Consider the following 25,798-nt stretch of genomic DNA (forward strand, 5'->3'; position numbering starts at 1 on the left):
GTCTGTAAGATTTCATACACTAAATTATTATTAATAATAAATGCTTTGCCACTGATTATCAAATTAATATATTTAATTAAATGCTAAATATTTAATATTTAAATGGGCAATTTTTTTTAATATTCTTTTTTTTTTTCTGGCCACATTGTACAGTATGTGGGATCTTAGTTCCCAACCAGGGATTGAACCCATGCCCCCAGCATTGGAAGCATGGAATCTTAACCACTGGACCACCAGGAAGTTCCAGAATAGACAAAATATTTGAACAGATACTTCACCAATGAAGACATATGGAGAGTATATAAGCATGTGAAAAGATCTTCAATATCATTAGTTATTACAGAAATGCAAATTAAACCCACAAAATGCTACCACTACACAGCTATTAAATGGCTTAAAAAGAGAAGGGAGGTAAAGAAGGAAGGAAGTAAAGAAAGAAAGGGAAAAAGGGAGCAAGGAAAGCAAGTGAGATAGAGGAGAAACAAACACAAAAACTGACAATAATAGGTGTGAATGAGGCTGCAGAGCAGTTTGAATCCATACACTGCTTGTTGGAATGCAAAGCAGCACAGCCACTATGGAAAACAGTTTGGCAGCTTCTTACAGAATTAAACATAACTTACCATAGGACACAGCTATCTCACTGAGTCAGACTCAAAAGGCTACATATGACATTCTGGAAAAGGCAAAACTAATGTGAACAAAGACTAGACCAGTGGCTTTCACAAGTTAACGGTGGGAAGAGAATATGACTACAAAGCAAGAAAGAAATTTTTTTTTCTTGAGCAGGTGAAGGAACTGTTCTATACTAACACTGTGGTGTTACATCACTGTGATTACTTCATTCCAAGTATGTGTCGAACTCATTTATACCCCAAAGTGTGAATCCTACTGTACGTAAACTAAAATAAACATACAGCAGAAAACATTCATTGGGGCCTTAAATGTAACTATTTTTACTTATATATGGTATTGTGTCATCACTCAATATACAGTCACCAAGTTTTGCAGACCTTCCAAATGCTGACATCTTTATAACACTGCATTTCAAGCAGTCTCTAGTAATTTCAGAGTGGAAACAGAAACTGAATATCCCAGTCTAATGAAAACAGTTTGTGCCTTAGGAACTCCCTGAAAGGTCCACTTTAGCAACGTTGTTGTTGTTGTTACTGTTGTTCAGTTGCTATGTCATGTCTGACTCTTTGCGACCCCATAGACTGTAGCCCACCAGGCTCCTCTGGGTTCTTTGCCATTGAGCCACCAGGGAAGCTCCTTTAGAGAACTGCTTATCTAAATGTGGGAATAACATCAAGCCAAACACATAAAAATAAGTTCTTCCCAACCTACTTTTACAAATTCATTAGGTGTATCTATATATTAATGACACTAAGTCATGTCAACAATCATCTTCATATTGTGTAGGATCTGTACACAATGAGAAAGGGTAATGTTTGCTACATATGTGTGAGTGCTCAGTCACTTCAGTCATATCCGATCTTTGCAACCTCATGGACTGTGGCCCACCAGGCTCTTCTGTCCATGAGATTCTACAGGCAAGAATACTGGAGTGGGTTGCTGTGCTCTCCTCCAGGAGGTCTTCTGGACCCAGGGACTGAACCCGTGTCTATTACGTCTCCAGCACTGGCAGGCAGATTCTTTACCACTAGCGCCACCTGGGAAGCTCTTGCTATGAATATAGATCATGGAAATATGACCGTTTGGGGGAAGCCAGTTATTATATTCCAAGGAAAAAGAGAAGAACCAGCTAGTGATTCTAAAGGGAAATCTCCCATGCTAATACAAATGCAATTTTAGAAATCTGCTGTACTTTAGCACATAACTTGACAACTTCCTGTTTCTGATAAAAATCAGCAGAGTGACAATACCCAAGTGACTAGCTCCGGAAGTTAGGCTGGGCTACAGATCTCTCAATAAACAATGAAGAGGGGGAAATCCCCAAATAACTAACTTCAATATGCTCATCCTGAAAAACTCCCAGTATGTCTAGGGGTTACTGGGATGATACCCTTTTCCCAACAGACTAAAACCTGAGAACATGTATACTCAGAGTAACCATCACCACGTGGAACCTGGCAATGAAGCTGAGGGGCAAATAAAAATTAGATTTCATTTTTTGAACCTCTAAACCTAATCATTCTTCTATCTAGAATCTATCTCTGAATTTTTCATTTCACAAGCGAAAAAGTACCTTTCTGTTAAAAACAAACTAAAAGGGTCAACATGTAAGAATGATAGGCATCTGAACTGACTGGAAAAAAAAAGTATTAAATTTAAAGGAGAAAAGACTAGTATAAGAAAGACTTCAGATGGAAGAAAAATGAACAAAAACAAGAATATAAAAAGCTAGACGAGGTTTAAGGAAACTCTAACACTAGCAAGTATAGATACTTTCATATTTAACAATTTTGTATGTGTGCCTATACATGTACATATAAACACTCTGCAATAGGTTAATGAAAGCTAACACTGAACACTATGTGGTGCTTATAAACAACCAAATCACTGATTTTACCAAGCTTTCACTTTGTAAATGTTTACTAGGTGTTTTTTTTTCTTTGAGGTCCTACTGTGTGTCAAGCACAGTGTCAGTGAACCAGCTTAGAAAACTAAAGCTGTCCTGGAAGAGCTTACAGACTAGTGAGAAAAGTTTTACTTCTTGTTACTATTATTTTACCTATAATGCTGACTTATCTTAAACACATTTCACTTCCAATCAGCATCACAAACTATGCCAAATGCATGCATAAATTAGGTCCAATGTGTTGCTACTGTTTATACATTTATCTGGGCTTCCATGGTGATTTAGCCTCTCTTTTCACTTTATAAACTCTTAGCTGCCAGAACACACCAATTTTAAAATGTAATATAAAAACATATGGCCTGCCTTGAATTCCAAAGGCCTAAAGAACAAAAAATATAATGGTCCTAAGAAGGCAAGCTTGGTATCAGGTTAAAATAGGATAGATCCAGAAGAGCAGCGTAACAAGTTTATACTTACTAGTTCTAAGACAGAGGCTGTACATTCTGGCTTCATTCTCCTCACACAGGGTAATGCAAAAAAGGAAACCACTAATAGTCGGAGGGGAGCTTTTTCTACTCCATGAGTCATCCATCCTGGAGGTGCTGGTAAATACAAACTATCTTCCTGAGACATGGAAGGAGGCATTTTACTCAGCCTTGTCTGCCTCTACCCCCTAACTGCTGGGGGAAAGGACTCTCAAAAAGAAACATGTTCTTTTTCCAAGAAGAATGGAGCTGAATTAGGTGACTGCACCCTCAAAAACAAAAAAGGAGTCATAGAGAGACCAGTTTTACTTGACTGTGACAGTAAAACACCTGATATATCTCATGTCTTTTTTACAATTATCTTTAAACTTCCTCCACATTGGTATGTGCGCTGTAACGCAGAAGAAATGAGGATTGTCTACAGATTCTCTAACTCTTCAGCCAAGCTTGAGAGAATCCCAGGTGGTTGTGTAGGTGAACACAACTTTAGAAGCACAAAGGAAAATCTACACTCTCTGATTCAAGGAAAAAAAGAATAGGAAACAGTCCAAGTCTGACAACAGTACACCCTACACTGTTCTCAGGGAGTGAAGCAATGTTCCACAAGTGCTCACAAACTGTTAGATAACCTCACACAGAGGGCTAGGTCTGAAGGGACAATTCTCTTCTACCATCACCCCACCTAGCTTCCTCAAGCTATCCCTAATGTGTTGGGCTGGGAGGTACCTCTTAGTCTTATTTGACATTTTAAATCACGTTCATACATTACGCTGATAAATAAGGATTTTAGAAGTGCAAGGGCTGCACCTAAGAATGAGTACTTCCTTCAGTTCTGTATCCTAGGCAACTTAGTTGCTTGTCTCACAGTAGTTCCAGTCCTGCTTGACTGCCCCATGAATAAAACATGCTTATGATACATTCGATTTCCTTTTTAACCACACACTCGGGTTCTAAACATTGCTCAGTCATTAGCTATGACTCAGGGAATGTCACATCAACCTCCAGGAAACTCCATTTCCTTATCTGTAAAATAAGGGAACTGAATAAGATAAAATCAAAAAGTCTTTTTTTGAGCATCAAAATTATGATCTAAGTTTCCCCTTAAATTTTATGGCCTAAACAAGACCATATTTATCTTGTGTTTTTAACTTTTTTTCACTATATTAACCACCTCACTATTCCACTCCTTACTCTTCAGTATACTCTAATTATTGTACGTATTAAAAGTGTCACTCGAAGTTGTACATATTTCCAAAAGAGTACGGAACAGACAGGATAGGGGAATGTACAGTATAAATAAGGTTTAGATTGCATCATCACTTTTACCATATTTACAGTAAAATTTACCAACCATATTCTCCTGACATACACCAAACTCATGGTCACCTGAAATTCCAGCCTATTTAACATGCAATTAATCATAACATTTGGGCATCTTTCACATTAACTGCTGCACTTAATTCTACTTTCCCCTCAAGGCCTCCATGTGTAATTTTCATTCAAAAATAGATTTAGGACTTCACTCAGAGGTCATCTCACATTTGCCAGAATGGCTATTATCAAAAGGACAAATAAGTACTGGTGAAGATGTGGAGAAAACAGAAACCTTATGCACTTGTTGGTGGAAATGTAAATTGGTACAGCCACTACAGAAAACAGTGTCAAGATTCCTCAAAATCCTACAAATAAAACTACCGTATGACCCAGCATTTTGACTACTGGGTATTTACCTGAAGTAAATCAAAACATTAACTTAGAAAGATACATGCATCTCTATGTTGACTGCAGTATTATTTACAAGAGCCAAGATATGGAAACAAACTAAGTGACCAACAGGTGAGTGGATAAAGAAGATGTGGTATATATGTATGTGTACACACACATACACACAAGAATATTACTCAGCCATATAAAAGATGAAATCTTGCATTTGCAACAACATGGATGGACCTAAGAGGGTACGATGCTAAGGGAAGTAAGTCAGACAGAAAAAGACAAATACTGAATGATTTCACTTATATGCAGACTCTAGAAAACAAACCAACCAACATAACAACAGAAAGATACAGAAAGCAAACAGGTGGTTGCCAGAGGGGAGGGGTGGGGGGAACAGGAGAAGTTAAGTGAGGGAGATTGAGAGGTATAAACTCTCAGTTACAAAATAAATGAGTCACAGATATGAAATATACAGTGTGGGAAATATGTCAATAATTAATGTAATACCTTGGTATGGTGGCAGATGACAACAACTTATCATTTTGAAATATACAGAAATATGAATCATATTCTGTATATCAGAGACATATAGTGTTGTAGGTCAATTATACTCCAAAAACAAACAAACTCATAGAAAAAGAGACCAGTTTTGTGGCTACCAGAGGGGTTGGGAGAGGGAATTAGATGAAGGCAGTCAAAAGGTACAAACTTTCAGTTACAAGACAAATAAGTACTAGGGACATACTGTAAAACATGATAAAGATAATTAACACTGCTGTAAGTTATAGATAAACATTGTTAAGAGAGTAAATCTAAGAGTTCTCATCACAAGGAAAATTTTTTTCTATTTTTTAATGTTGCATCTATATGAGATGATGGATATTCACTAAACCTACTCTGCTAATCATCTCATGATATATGTAAGTCAAGTCACTATGTTATACACCTTAAATTTACATAGCACTTGATTTCAATTATATCTCAATAAAACCGGGAGGAAAGTTTAGGATGGTAAATTTTGCATTATATGTATTTTTACTACAATATTAAAAATTTGGGGGGAAAGTTATATATTGGGTTGGTCAGAAAGTTCATTCAGGTTTTTCTGTAAAATGTTGTGGGAAAACCAAACAAACTTTTTGGTCAACCCAATAGATTTAAACTTCCTAGGTCTAATGTTTCCCTTTTTTAGCATTTCTGTTTAATTATTAAATTGTAAATGACCTAGTCTCCATGCTACAGCCACAGTAATCTGAGCTTTTTTAAAAGTCCCCTACTCAAAATCCTTCAATGGTTCCTCCTAGCCCTCAGAATAAAACCACCTTCATACAGACCTATCTTTCCATATTCTCACCTATGCTCCATCATAAAGATCCATGTTCTGCTTCCCCAATTTGGCATCCTTTAAAGATGTTTGTCTCTGCATTGCTCCTTCTTTGGAACCTAAATTCAAGAGTCATTTCTCTTATCATCAGATAAGGCTGATTTAGGTGCCTCTCCACTGTGCTCTCAGGTGGCACAGTGGGAATCTGCCTGCCAATGCAGGACACAGGTTCAATCCTTGGGTCGGGAAGAGTCCCTGGAGCAGGAAATGGCAACCTGCTCCAGTATTCTTGTCTGGAAAATTCCATGGACAGAGAAGCCTAGTGGGCTACAGTCTGATAGCTTACGGTGAACGATGTCGGATTCGTGATCTCCGAAGAAGATTTAACTTTGGGACCAGGCACCAGAATTGACCACTCTGCTTTTGTATAGCAGAGTTTTATTAAAGTATAAGAAGGGACAGAGAAAGCTTCTGACGTAAGACATCAGAAGGGGATGGAAAGTGCCGCCTCTTGCTAGTTTTAGCAAGCTGTTTCATGTCTGTTGCTAACTGCTAAGTCACCTCAGTCGTGTCCGACTCTGTGTGACCCCATAGATGGCAGCCCAGCAGGCTCCACCGTCTCTGGGATTCTCCAGGCAAGAACACTGGAGTGGGTTGCCATTTCCTTCTCCAATGCATCAAAGTGAAAAGTGAAAGTGAAGTCGCTCAGTCACGTCCGACTCTTAGCGACCCCATGGACTGCAGGCTACCAGGCTCCTCCATCCATGGGATTTTCCAGGCAAGAGTACTGGAGTGGGGTGCCATTGCCTTCTCATGTCTGTTAGAAAGCTATTAATCAGATAAGAGAGATACCTCAAGGCTGACAGTTTCACCAGGCCCCTCTCCCACAATATGCATTTTTGAGATAGGATGGCATGAGGTGTATCATCCTCCAGCCATAAAACAATTAATATGAATACTGGTTTGTTGAGCTATTATTAGCCCAAGGTTTGAAAAGAGAAAAAGTTATTCTTAGGTGGAACCATTTTGAAGAAAGGCAAATTCCAAAACAAATACATAGCTTCATTAACATGGCTTAAGAAAAACATTTCCATAGAGAAACCTCCTTTTAATTTTGTATGGAGAAGGAGAAAAAAAATCTGACACTTGCAGTTTGTTTCCTCCTGCCGCTTAAGGGAGAGAGAAAAAATGTCTGACACTGGCAGCCTATTTCCTCTGTTTGAAGATCCCTGGGCCTTCCTGCCTGTTACCCTCTCAAGTCCATGGGGGTCGCAAAAAGTTGGACGTGACTAAGCATGCACACCAGGCAGGCCACTGTGCTCTTACACCACTTTTTATTTATTCAGGCATTGAGTGTCCTGTCATTGAAACAGGCTGCTTAAATAGTAGCTCCCCACCCAGCAAGTTCTTAGATGAACTAAACAAAGTCTCATTTCACTTTGTATTCTTGGCTCCTTAACAGAATACCATGTGTGTGATAATTAAATTTACAGAATCAACATCATAACTTTAAGCTTCCTTCATATGGTATTTCATTCCTCAATACAAGTGCCTTTCCTCACTCAGCAAACTCCTGAATTTCCTTTATGATCTCATTTATGGTTTTTTTTTTTCATTATTTCCTCATACTTCTCTGAGCAGAGTTAGTCAATCCCTTCACAATGCATCTGCCTAACTTCTTCTCTTTATATACTTATCCCACTGCATCTGAAATCCTCTTGTACACAGTTCTTACAATTTCCGTGCCTCCATATGGCAGGAATCATTAGTTGTCTGCCTTTTTATTTGTTCTCTTCTTCCTAAATAACAGAACTTCCCAACTGAGCTCAGCACATGGCAACCACAATAAAAAATAAAATGTAAATTTGGAGTTAGCTGTGACCATGTAAGTTTTACTCTGAAGTAGCAGGCAGTTGTAGTGTGCCTCCCATAACAAGTAAGGCAACTCACCCCTATGTCTGGTTTTGCTCAGTACCCTTAGCTCTGGTCTCCAGTATCAAGTGTGACTCTCAGCCTCTATGATCTTACAGGACATGAATTCAGGACCACCTCAACCATTTCCGTATCTAAATCCTGGCACTGCCAAGGCTTCAACTCCACTTTGCAAGTCTTACTTCTAATCTACTACTTACTCCCACATATAAATTTATCTCATTTTTTCAAACAAGGCTTCACCTTTTAAAATTCTTTCTATTTTATCTATCATTGGTTTTATAGACCAGGCATATATTATCCATTCTAAAAACTTAATCCAACCAATTATTAAAACTATATGGGTCTCTGCAGATACTGGTGAAGAAATGTTAGTACGGTAAAGCCAAGAGGCTATATAGGATATGCATGTATTATTTTGTTATTAAAAAGAAACACATGCTAAATACAAAAATCTTATCAATTGTTTTTCTTTCCTCCCTTCTTCCCTCCCTTCCCTTCTTTTGCAGTTTTGAAGGGCAAAAGCTTCCAAATCTACTTTCAGAAATACCATCACTACTAAGATAAAAACAGTATTTATCACTGTATCACCCAGTTCCCTAGCATATTAGGTACACAAGGATCTAGTGACTGAGGCTGATACCATATAAGGATTTGGTATCTGAGGCAATGAGGTCAATAGGTAATTCTATATTCCCACTTTGTTATAAACTGAATTATAAGTAGTATTCAATTACCAACTCATCAAAAGACAGAAAAAGAGAAGTAAAAGTGGTAAACAAATCAATGAAAAATTCAGTCTACTAGATGTTCAGTTCAGTTCAGTCACTCAGTCGTGTCTGACTCTTTGCGACCCCATGAACCGCAGCTCACCAGGCCTCCCTGTCCATCACCAACTCCCAAAGTCCACCCAAACCCATGTCCATTGAGTCGGTGATGCCATCCACCATCTCATCCTCTGTCGTTCCCTTCTTCTCCTGTCCTCAATCTTTCCCAGCATCAGGGTCTTTTCCAATGAGTCAGCTCTTCGCATCAGGTAACCAAAGTATTGGAGTTTCAGTTTCAACATCAGTCCTTCCAATGAACACCCAGGACTAGATGTAAATGTGTTTAGTTCATTTGTAAGAAGTTATCAACTTTGATATAAAAATAAAACACAAAATTCAACTAAAGGCTGTTTATAGGAGAAATAAGCTGAAAATAAATTTTAAAATATTTTGGCAAACACCAACAGAAAAAAGATGATGCAGAAATCTTATTATCAGACAAAACAATATTATGACAACATTAATAGGTATGGAGAGGTATGATACACAGTAAAAGAAGTATAAATAAACAGGAATTCCCTGGCTGTCCAGTGGTTAGGATTCAGCACTTTCAGCACTACCAGGGCCTGGGTTCAATCCCTAGTCAGGGAACTAAGATTCACAAGCTGCACAGGGTGGCCAAAAAAAAAAAAAGCATAAATAAACTAATAAAATGCATCAAAACTTTATTCACACCTCACTCTTAAGTAAGGCAAAGCTAATATAATTATAAGAAAAAATCAATCTTCAACCACTGCATGAACTGCTTGCTAATTTACTTTTTTTAAAAACTGATAAATCAGAATAAGTATATAGAATAGATCCAAATTAATAAGTTTAACCTAACGGTTATATAGAAAACTTACTACTAAACAAAAATACAAGGATACAATTATTTTCAAGTACACATGGAACTAAAAAACCGATTACAGAGTCACAAAAAAAGACAAACTTTCAAAGAACTTATGTCTAAGATTACCTTCTCCGACCACAATATAATATTGAAATCATCAATAAAACATCTTTTAAATGTTTTAAAACTTAAAAATGGGACCCCAAGGGACTTCCCTGATGGTCCAGTGGCTAAGACTCTGCACCTCCAATGCAGGGGGGCCAGGTTCAATACCTGGTCAGGGAATTAGATCCCACATGCCACAACTAAGAGTTCACATGCCATAACTAAAGACTCCATATGACACAACAAAGATCAAACATCCTGTGTGTCCCAACTAAGACCAGGTACAGACAAATAAATAAGTATTTTTTAAGAATGGACTCCTACACAAAAAATTTAAAAGAAAATCACAATAGAAATGATACAAAAAGAACCAGGCAACAATCAAAGTATTATGCTATCCAAAGGTAGATCTCAGCTTATAGTTTTAATGCATTTATTACCCTAGTAAGACAAAATACACTTAATTAATACATTTTCAATCAAAAGAGAATGTAAACCTAAAGAAAGCATAAATGCATTAATTATGTTTAAAAATTTCCTGTATCTTTTAATGGGCTTCCATGGTGGCTCAGTGGTAAAGACTCACCTTTCAAAGCAGGAGATGCAAGTTTGATCCCTGGGTTGGGAAGATCCCCCGGAGAAGGAAATGGCAACCCAATCCAGTATTCCTGCCTGGGAAAACCCATGGACAGGGGAGTCTGGCAGGCTAAAGTCCGTGGGGTCGCAGAAGAGCTGGACTAAACTAAACTCAGTGACTAAACAACAACATATCTTTTAATGCTCTGATATGGCAGAGCCTTTAAGACCCAGGGAAGGACTGGTCATCCAAGGAGTACCTATCTAATCCCTAGAGATAGCAAATAAACCCAGAAGCACATCTCTGATGTACAACAATGAACCCAGAGCCTATATCCCCAACCATTTCCATCAAAAGAAACCTCTCATACACCAAGCCAATATTCTCCCTGCCCTAAATCACTTCAGGGCCACTACAAGAAACAACTGAAGACCACCCCTATCACCTGGAGTTATAAATTATTCAAACTATCCAGTTCCAAACTTGCTCAAGTTTGCCTACCCTGCTTCAATCATGCCTTCTCATAGAAACCACAATAAAGGCTCCATACAGCACTACCATCCAATGGCTTAAAAATGTTTGCTTTACCAAAATGCGATCCCTCTTAACATCACCTCAAACCAAAAGACCGGCTTAATGGTGAAGGAAAAATAGTATTAATAATAAGCATCCACTGCTCTTAGCACAGACTGCGTCACCAGGAAATTACCAGACTAACAAAGCAATGGAATGGCATGTTACTCAGCTGAGCAATCACCCTGCTAGTCTTCCAGGATGCAGTATATGCACTGAACCAGTGACTATGCTGTTGTATCTCTAGTATCCAGAATATGGATGTGTGCTCAGTCACTCATTCGTGTCCAACTCTTTTTCACCATCAATCCCAGTAACTCACTTGTGGAATCTGGTTTCCCATACCCACAATTTAAAAGCTCTCTTGTACTAGAGGTTCTGAGGGTAATACTTTTACCAGAAGATACAATAAGGGTTCCACTGAGCCTAAAAGCTACAACCATGGAAATCAAAGAAAAAGAAGCTTCCAGAGGAGGAAGGCAAGAAGCACCTTTTTGAGGCAGGGCCTTTGCACACGTCCTATCGGTTGGAATGTTCTTCTCCACTTTACTTAACTTCAACTTATCCTTCCAATTTCCAAGTAAGTGGAGTTCCCTTAGAGAGACCATCCCCAACTCCTGAATGTAAGGCCTCATCTCTCTCTCCTTTTATATGCGCTCATGGTCCTGAAAATTTTCTATATAACTATTATCACAATCGTGTTGGCTGAAATGTGACTAATGTAAATATAACTGTACTAACTGAAATGTAATTAGATGAATTGGCATTAGATGAATCTAATGTAATTAGATGAATTGCCCAACCACTACTTGGGCACTGTGGGCTCATGTTGACAGAACAGCAGACAAAGAAAGGAATAAAATATACTAGCTGTGACAACAGAATTCTGAATATCATTAGGAGTTGTACACAATGGAGGTAGGAAGCAGTCTGTCTGAAACCTTTTTCCATGCTTGGTACTAACAAAGGAAACAGGAAATCAAAGCAACCATGGCCCAAAAAGGGTTAAGACCACTAAGAGCTCAAGTCCCTCAGGTTTGGAAGGGAAGGACTTGAGGTCACAAGCCACCTAGAGCAGCTGAACTGCTGGGCCAGCATAAGGAAAATCTAGACTGGGTGGTGGAAGAGGAAAACGACTGAGTACTAATCCTTGCTTCAAGACCAGCTGCAGCAGCCAGTACCAACAGCGTGCATCAACAACCCTTTGTAAATGTCTATTGAGAGTGCAGTGACTCAGTGAAGGATTAGAATCAATGCATGGTCCAAACAGATCTGCAGCCCTTCTTGGTAGTTCAGTGGTATGAAGAATCCATCTGCCAGTTCAGGAGACATGGGTTCGATAACAGGGGTCAGGAAGATGCCCTGAAGAAGGAAATGGCAACCCACTCCAGCACTCTTGGCCTGGGAATCCCATGGACAGAGGAGCCTGGCAGGCTGCAGTCTATCAGGTGGCAAAGAGATGGACAGGACTTAGCAACTGAACAACAACAATCAGATCTGAGCAGAGCAAGAGGGACATTTATGGTAATTTGTTACACAGCAAAAGCCTGAAACAGCTAGAATTGAAGGTGAGGCTGGAAGCAAGGTGTAGATTCTATCAGAAAAATTTTCATCTTCATGAGGTCCAATTCTCTTTTGATTCTAACTGTATTAATTTTCCTAATGCCATGTTAACAAACTGTCATACATTTAGTGGCTTAAAACAATACCAATTTGTTATCTTAAAGGTCTGGAGATAAGTTCAAAATAAGTTTTACAGAGCTGAAATCAAAGTCTACATTTCTTCAAAAGGTTCAAGGGGAAAATCCATTCCTGTCTATTCCAACTTCTAGAAGCTTCCCACATTCCTTGGCTCCTAGCCAGATCATTGTGATGACCTCTGTCTCCACTGTCATACTTTTTTAATGAAACAGAGTCAAGTTTATTGAAATCCTTCAAAGTGTATACTTAATATATTGTTTCTAAAATGTTTCACGTTTATATAGTTTTTATTTCACCTTTCTTTTATATTTTGTAGTTTTTTCCATTTTTTTCTCTTTCTAAAACTGACACTCCTACTTCCTCTTATAAGGTTCCTTGTGATTACACTGGGTTCACCAGATAATCCAGAAAAATCAACCTATCTCCAGAGTTCCTTCTGCCATGCAACGTAAGATATTCACAGGTTTAGAAGATTAGGATGTATATATCTTTGGGAGATCACTATTCTGCCTACCACACTAGGCATAAGCCAAGGCTAATAATTATAGGTAGGTTCTGACTTACTTCCCCCACAATATTCACTGTGATTCATTTTCTTTGTGCCCCGAGGCTTCTTTAAAGCCATGAAGTGAGACACCACTTAGCAGGCTCCTGCGTGCAGCCCTAAAATAGGGGAGGGAAGGAGAAAGAATTTACTCCCTACTGAGGTAACTGTCTACTGGAGGAGAACAAGGACAGATTGTGTGATACAGGTCACGCCTGACCATCCCTGAATCGACAAACTGAGAAGCATCAAGATCCTCAGAAGTTCCCACTGGGATTGAGTCCTAATTGTCACAGCACTTAATAATTCAATAACACACTCTTACATCATCTTTTCTTTCATTTCATTCACCTTGGTCCTTTGCTTTTGTTCCCTAAGATCATCTGCCAAATACATTACCTACATGCAACTCTTCTTTTAGATTGTTCTAGGGGAAAGGGTGAGGAAGAGATTTGGCTAAGGCAGTCAGTCAGGTATAGAGTTTCAAACACAGAAAAGGGAAACAAAAACTATGCATAAAGGAGGGTGTCAAGTGTTGAGATTACCACTGTATAACTTGGAGTCAAATTTCTTAATTTCTCTGTTTTATCACCTGTAAATGAATGATTTGACTTCCATGATTCTCTGTAATTCCTTTCAGCTCGAAACTTTTATGATACAACAAACAAAGTTATGGATTGGTGAAAGGGGACAGTAGTAAGGCAGAACTGAGAAATTATACCAAAGAGGCCAGCCAAGAAAATATTGAAACAAGCCAGTCAGAAGGTAATATAGTGTGAATTCAAAAAGCCATGGAGAAATTAGAACCCTTATACACAGCCACTTTGGAAAGTAGTTTTGACAGCTCTCTGAAAAGCTAGACACAGTTAGCATATAACCCAAGAATTCCATTCCTAGTTACAAACCCCAATCTATATTCACATAAAATTTATACAATGAAGTTGAAGCCTTACCTTACACCATACACACAAAACAAAAGAACTCAAAATGGATCAAAGACCTAAATGGAAGAACTAAAACCATGAAACCCTTAGAAGAAAACAAGGCGAAAGCTTCACAACATTAGACATGGCAACAATTTCTTGGATCTAACATCTAAAGCACAGGTGACACAAGAAAAAGTTGACAAACTGGACTTCAACAAAACTAATTCTTTTGAGCATCAAAGGAATCCATCCTGGCATGGAAGATAATATTTGCAAGTCACATATCTGATAAGGAATTCACATCCAGAATATAAAAAGAACTCTTACAACTGGATAACAAAAAAACCCAACCCAATTTAAAAATGTGCAAAGAATCTGAATAGACACTTCTCTAAAGACTATATACAAATGACAACAAGCACAAGAAAAGAAGCTCAACATCACTAGTCATTAGGAAAATGCAAATCAAATAAAATCTGCCACTAGCTTAAAACTCAACATTCAAAAATCTAAGATCATGGCATCAGGTCCCATCACTTGATGGCAAATAAATGCAGGAAAAATAAATATATAAACAGTGGCAGATACTATTTTCTTTGGTTCCAAAACCACTGCAGACAATGGTGACTGCAGCCATGAAATTAAAAGACACTTGCTCCTTGAAAGAAAAGCTACGACAAACCTAGACAGCATATTAAAAAGCAGAGACGTCACCTTGCCAACAAAGGTCCATATAGTCAAACCTATGGTTTTTACAGCAGTCATGTATGGATGTGAGAGTTGGACCATAAAGAAGGCTGAGTGCTGAAGAATTGATGCTTTTGAACTGTGGTTCTAGAGAAGACTCTTGAGAATCACGTGGACAGCAAGGAGATCAAACCAATCAATCCTAAAGGAAATCAACCCTGAATATTCATTGGAAGGTCTGATGCTGAAGCTGAAGCTCCACCAATACTTTGGCCACCTGAAGCGAAGAGCTGATTCTTTGGAAAGACCTTGATGCTGGGAAAGACTGAGGGCAGGAGGAGAAGGGGCAACAGACTCTGGGAAATAGTGAAGGACAAGGAAGCCTGGTGTGCTGCAGTCCATTGGGTCACAAAGAGTCGTACATAACTTAGTGACCGAACGAGATACCACTACCTCACACTCATTAGGATGCTAATCCTATCAAAAAACAGAAAATAACAAGTATTGGTGAAGACATGGAGAATTTAGAACCCTTGTGCATTACTGGTAGGAAAGTGAAATGGTACAGCCACTGCAGAAAAGTTTGGGGTCCCTTAAAAATTGAAAATATAATCAAACAACTCTACTTCTTGGGATATACTCAAAAGAAATAGTAGCACAATCCTGAATAGATATTTGTACACACATATTCACACAGCACTATTCACAATAAAAAAAGGGGGAAGCTACCAGAGTCCATCAACAGATGAATGGGTAAATAAAATATGATATATACAATCAATGGAATATTACCAGCCTTAAAAAGGATGTGCTACAATGTGAAGACATTATGCTAAATGAAATAAGCCAATCACAAAAAGACACTGTAAATAAGGTTCCTAGGTCAAATATACAGAGGCAAATTATGGTGGTTACCAGGGGCAGGGGGAATGGGAGAATGAGAGTTAGTGCTTACCGAGTAATGTATACCAAGTTTCAGTTGAGGAAGATGAAAAAGTTCTGGAACTAGCTGGTGGTGATGGTTGCACAACACTGTGAATATACTTAAGAGCCAAAGAACAATACTTAAAAATAGTTAAAATGGTAAATTCTATGTTATGTATATTTTAACCAAATAAAAAAAAAAAAATTCAAAAAAAAAAAAAAAAAAAAAAAATTCATACATGAATGTTCCTAACAGTATTAAGTAATAGTCAAAAGGAAGAAATAATCCAAATGCCCATCAACTGATGAAAAAGGATAAATTTGGTATATCCATACAATGGAATATTATTCAGTAATAAAAATAATAAAGTACTAATGAATTAACAAAGTACTAAACACATGTCATCACATGGATGAACCTTAAAAACATTATGCTACGGAAAGAAGCCAGCCACAAAGGACCACATATTACATGATTCCATTTATATGAAATGTGCAGAATGAACAAATCTAGAGACAGGAAGTAGATTAATGGAGGACTGGGGGCAGGTTGGTGAGACGGTGACAAGAGGAGTGGGGTTTCTTTTCAGGGGTGGTATAAATGTTCTATGTGGTGATGGCTGCAAAGCTGTGAAAGTATGAAAAGCTACTCAATTGGACAGTTTATCTCAAGGTATTTTTTTAATTTCCTCTTTGATTTCATTGGTGATCCATTGGTTTTTTAGCAGCATGTTGTTAAGTCTCCATGTAATCATTTTTCTCTCATTTCTCTTTCTGTGGTTGATTTCAGAATAGTATATTTTAAATAAGTGAAGTGTATGTACGGGAACTATATCTCAGTAAGCTGCTTTTTTTTTTTTTTAAATGTCAACAGGGCCCAGGGACTGACTGGGACTGTAAAATGAAACAAGGGATGAGTAAAAGATTAACTGCAAGAACACAGAGACCGCACAGCTTGAGCTCTGCTCCGACACTGCGTGTGTGACCGTGTGCAAGTTACAGACACTCTGTGCTTTGATGGCATCTACTTGCAGAGCCGCCGTGAAGATTAAACAGAGCAACATGGAAAACAGTACAGTGCCTGCTACATAATCACCTTTTCCTGCCCTATCCTCCCACCTAACTTAATGATAGTTATATCTGAATTTTATAAGGAAATTATGTCCATTCCACGTAGCAAACTACCTAAAAGTCATCAATTACATGCTACTGGCAACACAATTTTCAACTGCGAATTCACTGCAAGTTGAAACCTGAGGCAAAGCAAACGATAACCTTTAGAAGCTCCATTCACCAATTATCTCTTAGCTTCCTTTTCTCTTCCCCTCCCTTCACTTTATACACGTCTTTCCTTGCCTCCCTGACTTTTTATCTTACCCTTTATTACAAACTACTACTCTTACTTACAAGTTGCTATTGATCATGAAAAGGCAATAATAATTTACTTTTTTTCATAATAATACATGTGAAGATAAGAAAAGAAAAAAAGAGAAACTGGTCAGGCAAGCTACAGAACAATCAAACTGTGCAGCTAACCTGCCAAAGTTCCCTAAACAAAAAGACAATAATGAAAATGAGTGCAGGAAAGCTCCCACACCTTTCCTCAGGAGGCTCTCTTACTTGATTACCTGGAGACAGAATCTTGTGGCAGCTACATAAAAGGAACTGGAATTTCGTCACACTACCTATAACTAAGTTCCACTACCAAAAGTCAAGTGCTCTTTAAAGTTAATACAATTTGACATATTAAACTATGCTTCCATTTTAAATATACTTTCATTTAATTTCAATGTTAAATAAGAATTTAATCTCAACCCAGTTTAAAGGACAATGCCTTTCAAAGAAGCACCTGCATTATAAATGCATCTGGAGTAAGATTCAGTAAAAGGATGTGGTTAAGAAGCATAAAAAGATGAACTGTCACTGTACTGCTATGATTCTGCATACTTTCAGGTCAGAAAATTCCTACTAAAAACACTTCAAAATAAATTCATAAATGTTATCTACAACATTTAAAAAGAATGTATATCTAAAGAAAAGATGCTACAGCAAACTGAGAAGTCTTTTCTTCCTCTACAAACTACTTAATGTCTCCTTGATGCTTAATTGTATTGTCTTATTGAATTTCACTTCAAAACGTTTACTGGACACTTAAGGAAAAGAGCAAGTACACTAAGTGCTTTTAATATAATATGTTAATAATCCCCACAGTGACCTTATGAAGCAGACATTAATACTGCCATCAAAAGGAATAGCCATACTAGCAGCAATCAAGTTAAACTTGCTTCTTTCCCGAAATGCCTTGGCTTCCTTAACCCTGTATTAAGTTGGTTCTCCTCCTCCCTCTCTGCTTATTTCTGATTTACATATCTGGCTTCTCTTTTTTTTCTTCTCCCCTTGCTCTTACCAGTATATACATTCTCAGTAGATCATCCATTTTCATGGCTTCATCTTACCACCTTGGTCAACTGATTTCCAGATCTAAAATTTCAATGGTGTGCTCTAATTTAAGCCACTGTTCCTCAATATTTCTACATGAAAGTCTTGCTATCACGTCAAACTCAACATGTATCAATCCCAACTCATCAACTCCAAAATGCCAACTGTTCTATCCTCTTTGTGCTGAGTCACGTCCAACTCTTTGCCACCCAATGGACTGTAGCCCGCCAGGCCCCTCTATCCTCTTTCAGTTCAGTTCAGTTCAGTCGCTCAGTCATGTCTGACTCTCTGCGACCCCATGAATTGCAGCACGCCAGGCCTCTCTGTCCATCACCAACTCCCGGAGTCTACCCAAACCCATGTTCATCGAGTCGGTGATGCCATCCAACCATCTCATCCTCTGTCGTCCCCTTCTCCTCCCGCCCCCAATCCTACCCAGCATTAGGGTCTTTTCCAATGAGTCAACCCTTCGCATGAGGTGGCCAAAGTACTGGAGCTTCAGCTTCAACATCAGACCTTCCAATGAACACCCAGGATTGATCTCTTTTAGGATGGATTGATTGGATCTCCTTGCAGTCCAAGAAACTCTCAAGAGTCTTCTCCAACACCACAGTTCAAAAGCATCAATTCTGCGGCGCTCAGCCTTCTTCACCGTCCAACTCTCACATCCATACATGACCACTGGAAAAACCATAGTCTTGACTAGACGGACTTTTGTTGGCAAAGTAATGTCTCTGCTTTTAAACATGCTATCTAGGTTGGCCATAACCTTCCTTCCAAGGAGTAAGCGTCTTTTAATTTCATGGCTGCAGTCACCATCAGCAGTGATTCTGGAGCCCAAAAAAGTAAAGTCTGACACTGTTTCCACTGTTTCCCCATCTATTTCCCATGGAGTTATGGGACCAGATGCCATGATCTTAGTTTTCTGCATGTTGAGCTTTAAGCCAACTTCTTCACTCTCCTCCTTCACCTTCATCAAGAGGCTCTTTAGTTCTTCTTCACTTTCTGCCATGAGGGTGGTGTCATCTGCATATCTGAGGTTATTGATATTTCTGCCGGCAATCTTGATTCCAGCTTGTGTTTCTTCCAGCCCAGCGTTTCTCATGATGTACTCTGCATATAAGTTAAATAAGCAGGGTGACAATATACAGCCTTGACGTACTCCTTTTCCTATTTGGAACCAGTCTGTTGTTCCATGTCCAGTTCTAACTGTTGCTTCCTGACCTGCATACAGGTTTCTCAAGAGACAGGTCAGATGGTCTGGTATTCCCATCTCTTTCAGAATTTTCCACAGTTTATTGTGATCCACACAGTCAAAGGCTTTGGCATAGTCAATAAAGCAGAAATAGATGTTTTTCTGGAACTCTCTTGCTTTTTCGATGATCCAGCGGATATTGGCAATTTGATCTCTGGTTCCTCTCTGCCTTTTCTAAAACCAGCTTGAACATTTGGAAGTTCACGGTTCATGTATCCTCTTTACTCATCTGTAAATTATAAACCACTATCATTCCCTTTATCCAGACTCCCCACTTTAGTCACAGCAATTTGCATTTATTTTTCCTTTCTTGTCCATCCTTTTCTGTTCCACTGGCACTGCCACCACTAAAACCCAAGCCCTCAGCAATTCACCTAAACTACCATTTGAAGTGTTCATTATAATTAATTCACTCCAATCTCTCCATTTCAGTCTGTTCAGTATAATGGTCATTCATTCATACAACACATTTACAGAACGACTAGAGTGTGCTAAGCATTGGCTGGGTATTGCAGGGATATAAAAGTGAGAAAGACATCTCTTGCTTTACTTAAAGCAAACTAATTTTGTTTTTCAAATAAAATTCAATTTTTTTTCAAATAAAATCCCATGGATGGAGGAGCCTGGTGGGCTTCAGTCCATGGGGTCACTAAGAGTCAGACACGACTGAGCGACTTCACTTTCACTTTTCACTTTCATGCATTGGAGAAGGAAATGGCAACCCACTCCAGTATTCTTGCCTGGAGAATCCCAGGGACAGGGGAGCCTGGTGCCCTGCCATCTACAGGGTCGCACAGAGTCGGACACGACTGAAGCGACTTAGCAGCAGCAGCAGCAGCAACCAGCAACCAGCTGTGCTGTACTGTTATGTCTGACTCTGCAACCCTGTGGACTGCAGCCCACCAGGCTCCTCTGTCCATGGGATTTTCCAAGCAAGAATACTGGAATGGGTTGCCATTTCCTACTCTAGGGGATCTTCCAGACTCAGAGATTGAACCTGCATTTCCTATACTGGCATGGCAGGCGGATCCTTTACCACTGAGCCACCTGCTGCTGCTGCTAAGTCGCTTCAGTCGTGTCCGACTCTGTGCGACCCCATGGACTGCAGCCCACCAGGCTCCTCCATCCATGGGATTTTCCAGACAAGAGTACTGGAGTGGGTTGTCATTGCCTTCTCCGACTAAGCCACCTGGGAAGCCCTTAATCAAGGGAGTTCTAATCTAATACACACTGTGACAGAGACTGCTAGAGCTATTGCTCATGAATATCTATGTTTTCTCATTAGTACAACTGCTATACAACATTTCTCAGCCGCCTCTGTAGTTAGGTGAAGTCATGGGACTCAGTTCTGACCAATGAAATGTGGGTGGAAGTGATATATGCCACTTTCTGAGCAGACCCTAGAATCTTCCTCCACACTTGCTTCCCTTTTCAAGACCATCTCAAAAGCTACATTGTGATGTGACAGTGATAACTTAAAAAGATAGAGGAGCCTACGCCTCTGAATTACTGCACAGAGTAGAGGTAGCCCTACTCCTACTCTATTTACCCAGAAGCTTCCCTAGTGGCTCAGTGGTAGAGAATTCACCTGCCAATGCAAGGAATGTGGGTTTGAGTCTTTGGTTGGGAAGATCCCTTGGAGAAGGAAATGGCAACCCATTCCAGTATTCTTGCCTGGGAAATCCCATGGACAGAGGAGCCTGGCAGGCTACAGTCCATGGGGTCGCAAAAAGAGTCAGACATGATTTAGTAACAACTCCTCCAAAACACATATACAGTAGACTGACGTGAGAAAGTAATATAAACTTCCATCATGTTAAGCCACTTAAGATTTGTTGCTTAGTAAAGCTGTTAGCATATCACGATTAATAGAGAAATCTTAAAAACCATTCTTTGACTACTGGTAAAGAATTAGTTAAAGGAAAAAATAAAACAGTAGAAATATAAACTGGTCCATTAGACTGGTTAAGACAACAACAAAAATTTTAAATACAATATTTATATAGACATTTCTCTAGAGATAAAAGAAGAAGGGAGAGACAGAGGATGAGATGGTTAAATAGCATCACTGACTCAATGGACATGAATTTGAACAAACTCAGGGAAACAGTGAAGGACAGAGGAGCCTGGCGTGCTGCAGTGCATGGGATGGGGTCGCAACGAGTCGGACAGGACTTAGCGACTTAAGGACAACAACTAAATATATACAAATGACCAACAACCACATGAAAAGGTGCTCAACATCATGAATCATTAGGAAAACAACAATCAAAACCACAATGAGATATCACCTCATATCCATTAGGATAGCTACTATCAAGAAAGGAGTGAAGGAAGGGAGGGAGGAATGATACTTCCTCAAAAGAAAGTATTGCAGTTCCTCAAAAAATCAGAGAATTATCATGTGGTCCAGGAATTTCTGAAAAGAGACTTGAACAGGCATTTGTACATTCATGTTCACAGCAGCATTATTCAAAATAGCCGAAAGTAGAAGCAAACTAAGTGTCCATCAACAGATGGATAAACAATATGCGGTATGTATATTCAATGGAATATTATCAGCCTTAAAAAGGAAGAAAATTTTGCACATGAAGACTATGCTAGTGAAATAATGCAGCCATAAAAAGACAAATGCCAATGATTCCACTTACATGAGGCATCCAGAGCAAACAAACAGAAACAAAAAGAACCAGAAAGGAGACTGGTGGGTGCCAGACATTGGGGGAATGGGAGAATGGCAAGTTGTTTAGTGAGTGCAGTGTTTTGTTTTTGCAAGGCAGAAAAGTTCTGGAGATTGGTTGCACAACAATGTGAATTTACTTAACAATACTGAACTATATACACTTAAAACTGGTTAGAAAGGTAAATTTTATGTTATGCGCATTTTACCACAATTTTTTAAAGACATGAATCATTACATGGCATACCTGAAACTAGTAAAATGTTAATCATATCTCAAATAAATACTGACAAGAGTCTAACTGAAATGATGATGGTGGCTTGGTAGCCTGGACTTGAATGTTATGGTGACTATGTAGACAGAAAATAGAAGAATTCAAGATGTATTTGGACTTTGAAGAAACCGGATGGATTAGAAGTATGGGAAGTAAAGAAAGCAAGCTACTGGGTGAATGGCAATACCCATTTAATGAAGTTAGAAAGATTGAGGAATGGACTAATGGAGGAAAGAAGGGAAAGCGTGCAGTTTAAGAGTAAGAAATCAAGAATTCATTTTGATTAAGTTCAAAATCTCTAAGATATACAAGTGGCAATATCAAGGAAACAGTTTGATACATGTGGCATACTGTGTTTTCCAAAGATGGTTGAAACAGTATCTTTAATACTGCATGATTCTCTATGATTTAGACACTGCCTCTTAATGGGGGGGAGGGAGGAGGAGACAGTCAATTTCCCTAGCCTTGAACACTGGTACACTTATTACTATGCAGAAGTGAAGCTACCTGACTTCCAAGGCTGTCATAATAAAAACTGTCACAGCTTCTGCTGGACACTCTAAAACTGCCTGGTCTTGGAGCCCAGCCATCATGCTATGATGAAGCCCAAGCAGCCCTAGGTAGACATCTATAGGAGAGGAAACAAGGTTCCCAACCCATACCCAGCCACAGAACTCCCAATCAACTATTAATAACTTGTCAGCAACACGAGTAAGCCACCTTTAGATGATACCTCATGGAAAACAGACAAGCCATCTCTACCCAAGTCCTGCCTAAACATGGATCTATGAACAGAATAAAATGATCACTGTTTTAAACCACTCAGTTTTGGAATGGCTTTTACAAAGTAATAGATAATGGATATAATATATGACTCTGGACCTTGGAACAGAGGTCTTGCATAGAGACATAAATTTGTGAATCAACCACATACCAATACTATGTATAATCACACGACATGATTAAACTAAGGGACAGTACAAGAGAAAACTAATTTCAGAATGAAGCTCTAAACTCCAGCTCTTAAAATGAAGCTCTTAGGCTTCAACTAAGTAAGCAAAAGACATCACTAAATCAACTTCAAACTCTTTGCCGATTGCCTAAATTAAGAGATACAGACACAAGGTATTCTAATAGTTTCATTGTCATAAAACTACAAGGGCCTTCTCACCCATTCAAATCCAGACTCAATGCTCTTTCACTTAGCAATCAGTTAGCATTAAGGGAATCCTCTTTATCACCTTAAGGATCCCGCTTGTTCCTTTAGAATTCTATTTCCTGCTTCTATATTGCTCATCTTCTCTCATTGACATTTACTCCTTCCTTTTGGTGGGTGGAGCAAATCACACAATAGCATTAGTGATGAAAAGAAATATTTGGAAACCTTGCATGACTTAAAATGTCTACATTCTATACTATGTGTAATAATTTGGCTGGGTAAAGAATTCTAGCTTGGAAATTATTTTCCTCCAGAATTTGAGGGCATTGCTGTCTTCCAGTTTGAGAGGTTGCAGTTGAGAATACTCAATCTCTGAAGTTGACAGACCCATTTCTCCCTCTATGGAAGTTTATAGATATTCTTTGGCCCATGTATTCCAAACTTTCACAATAACATACTTCAGTGTCTGTTGGTTAGTAAGCTATTGTCCCAGAGTTCAAACCTACTCTTCACTAGTCTGCTCTGTTGGGGCTGGAACCCTGCAAACCACATTTCTTTGCTAGCTGGCTTCCTGTTAGACTCTGCCCAAGGGGACACTAGCAAGCACTGGAAGACTGAAGGAGGAAACAGGGAGATACTCCTTCAGCTCAGTATCAACCGTCAACCTTCACTCGGGCAATAGCAATTATTCTAGTATCGGCAACTGGTTTCAGTTAACAACTTTTGTGTTTCTCCTGCCATTCCCATACCAGCCTCATCAAGTGTCCTAAAATACATTTACTTTCTGAGCACATAGCAACTTCTTAGAAGTTTGAGTTCCAGTGCCTCAGAGCCACTCTTCAACATTTCTTATAATTCCAATCTCTTCTCTTTGTTCTCCCAAACCTAAGGGTGTGCTAGAAATTACTTCCTACAGTTAATTATCTTTGTGATACCTGAAAGTTCCCTTATTGCCTTTTCAGTCCTCTAATTACCTAGTCTATTAGTTTCTGAGGGCTGCTGTAACAAAGTAACACAAACTAGACTGGCTTCCAACAGAAATTCTTCCCACAGTTGTAGAGGCCACAAGTCTAAACTCAAAGTATTGGCCATGTTCAAGACTCTCTCCTAGCTTCTACAAGGCAGGCATTCCTTGGCTTGTAGATGGCCACCTTCCCTCTATGCATACCTGTGTCCAAATTTATGTCTAAATTTCCCCACTGTTTTTAAAGAACACTGGTTGGGACTTTCTTGGTAGTCCAGCGGTTAAGACTTTGCCTTCCAGTGTAGGGGTGCTGGTTCAATCAGTGGTCAGGGAACTAAGATTCCACATGCTTTGCAGCCAAAAAACCAAAACATAAAACAGAAGCAATATTGTAACAAATTCAATAAAGACTTTAAAAATAGCCTACATTCAAAAAAAAAAATCTTAACACCAGTCATACTGGATTAAAGGACACTCTATGACCTTATCTTCTTACTTTAACTTGATTACCTCTGAAAAGACTCTTTTCGAGTAAGGACACATTCTGAGGTACTGCAGGTTGGACTTCAAATATCATTTTGCAGGGACACAACTTAACCCATTACATATGGCTAAACAATTCTTTGTATTATAAAATTCTGTTATAAGTAGTATGGTCTTCATTTTCCTGACTAGACATTGATTCCAAGTACATTTATCTTTTTTCATTCATTTTCCTTGAGTACTCAGAGGACCTCTCAATATGCAAAATGATGTTCCTGAACTCTCCGGTATTTTTTTTTTAATATTTCATGAATATTTCTTCTCTATACTGTTCTCTTACCAGCATTTTTGTTACTTGGAAGTTGATCTCCTGGATGGACTGACTTTTGAATTGTATTGCTGTTTTCTTTTAACTTATTTTCCATCTTTTCCTCTACTTTATCCAAGGTCTACTCTAGGGCTTCCCTGGTGGCTCAGTCAGTAAAGAATCCACCTGCAATGCGGGAAAGTTGGGTTCAATCCCTATGTCGGGAAGATCCCCTGGAAGAGGGCATACAACCCACTCCAGTATTCTTGCCTGGAGAATCCCCATGGACAGAGGAGCTGGCCAGTCCATGGGGTCACAGAGTCAGACACGAATGAATGACTAACACTTGCACTTGCTTCTACTTTAACTTCTATTCTTCTAGAGTGTTTTTTTCTTGCTACTACCCTCTAATTTTCAAGAGCTTTTTTTTTTCCTCTGAGTGCTCCAAATTCTTTTTTTCTATTTGTTTTGATCTCCTGTATTAAAAAAAAAAAAAGCTGTTCTCATTAACCTGGTGATCCTTGATTTGCTCATATTTAAAA

At 38.9% G+C, this 25,798-nt stretch overlaps 1 protein-coding gene and 1 non-coding gene across 5 annotated transcripts in view; one reads left to right on the forward strand and one right to left on the reverse strand.

The window, feature by feature from the left end:
- NCK1 (NCK adaptor protein 1) overlaps positions 1-25,798 on the reverse strand; it is a 65,039-nt gene that overhangs the window by 28,141 nt on the left and 11,100 nt on the right. The window lies entirely within an intron of this gene.
- On the forward strand, positions 9,871-9,943 carry TRNAG-UCC (transfer RNA glycine (anticodon UCC)). The gene has a single exon. It is a non-coding gene; the product is annotated as a tRNA-Gly (tRNA).

This window comes from Giraffa tippelskirchi, chromosome 2 (assembly GCF_054371585.1).
Source record: "Giraffa tippelskirchi isolate mGirTip1 chromosome 2, T2T-mGirTip1v1.2.pri, whole genome shotgun sequence".
Classification (NCBI taxonomy): Eukaryota; Metazoa; Chordata; class Mammalia; order Artiodactyla; family Giraffidae; genus Giraffa; species Giraffa tippelskirchi.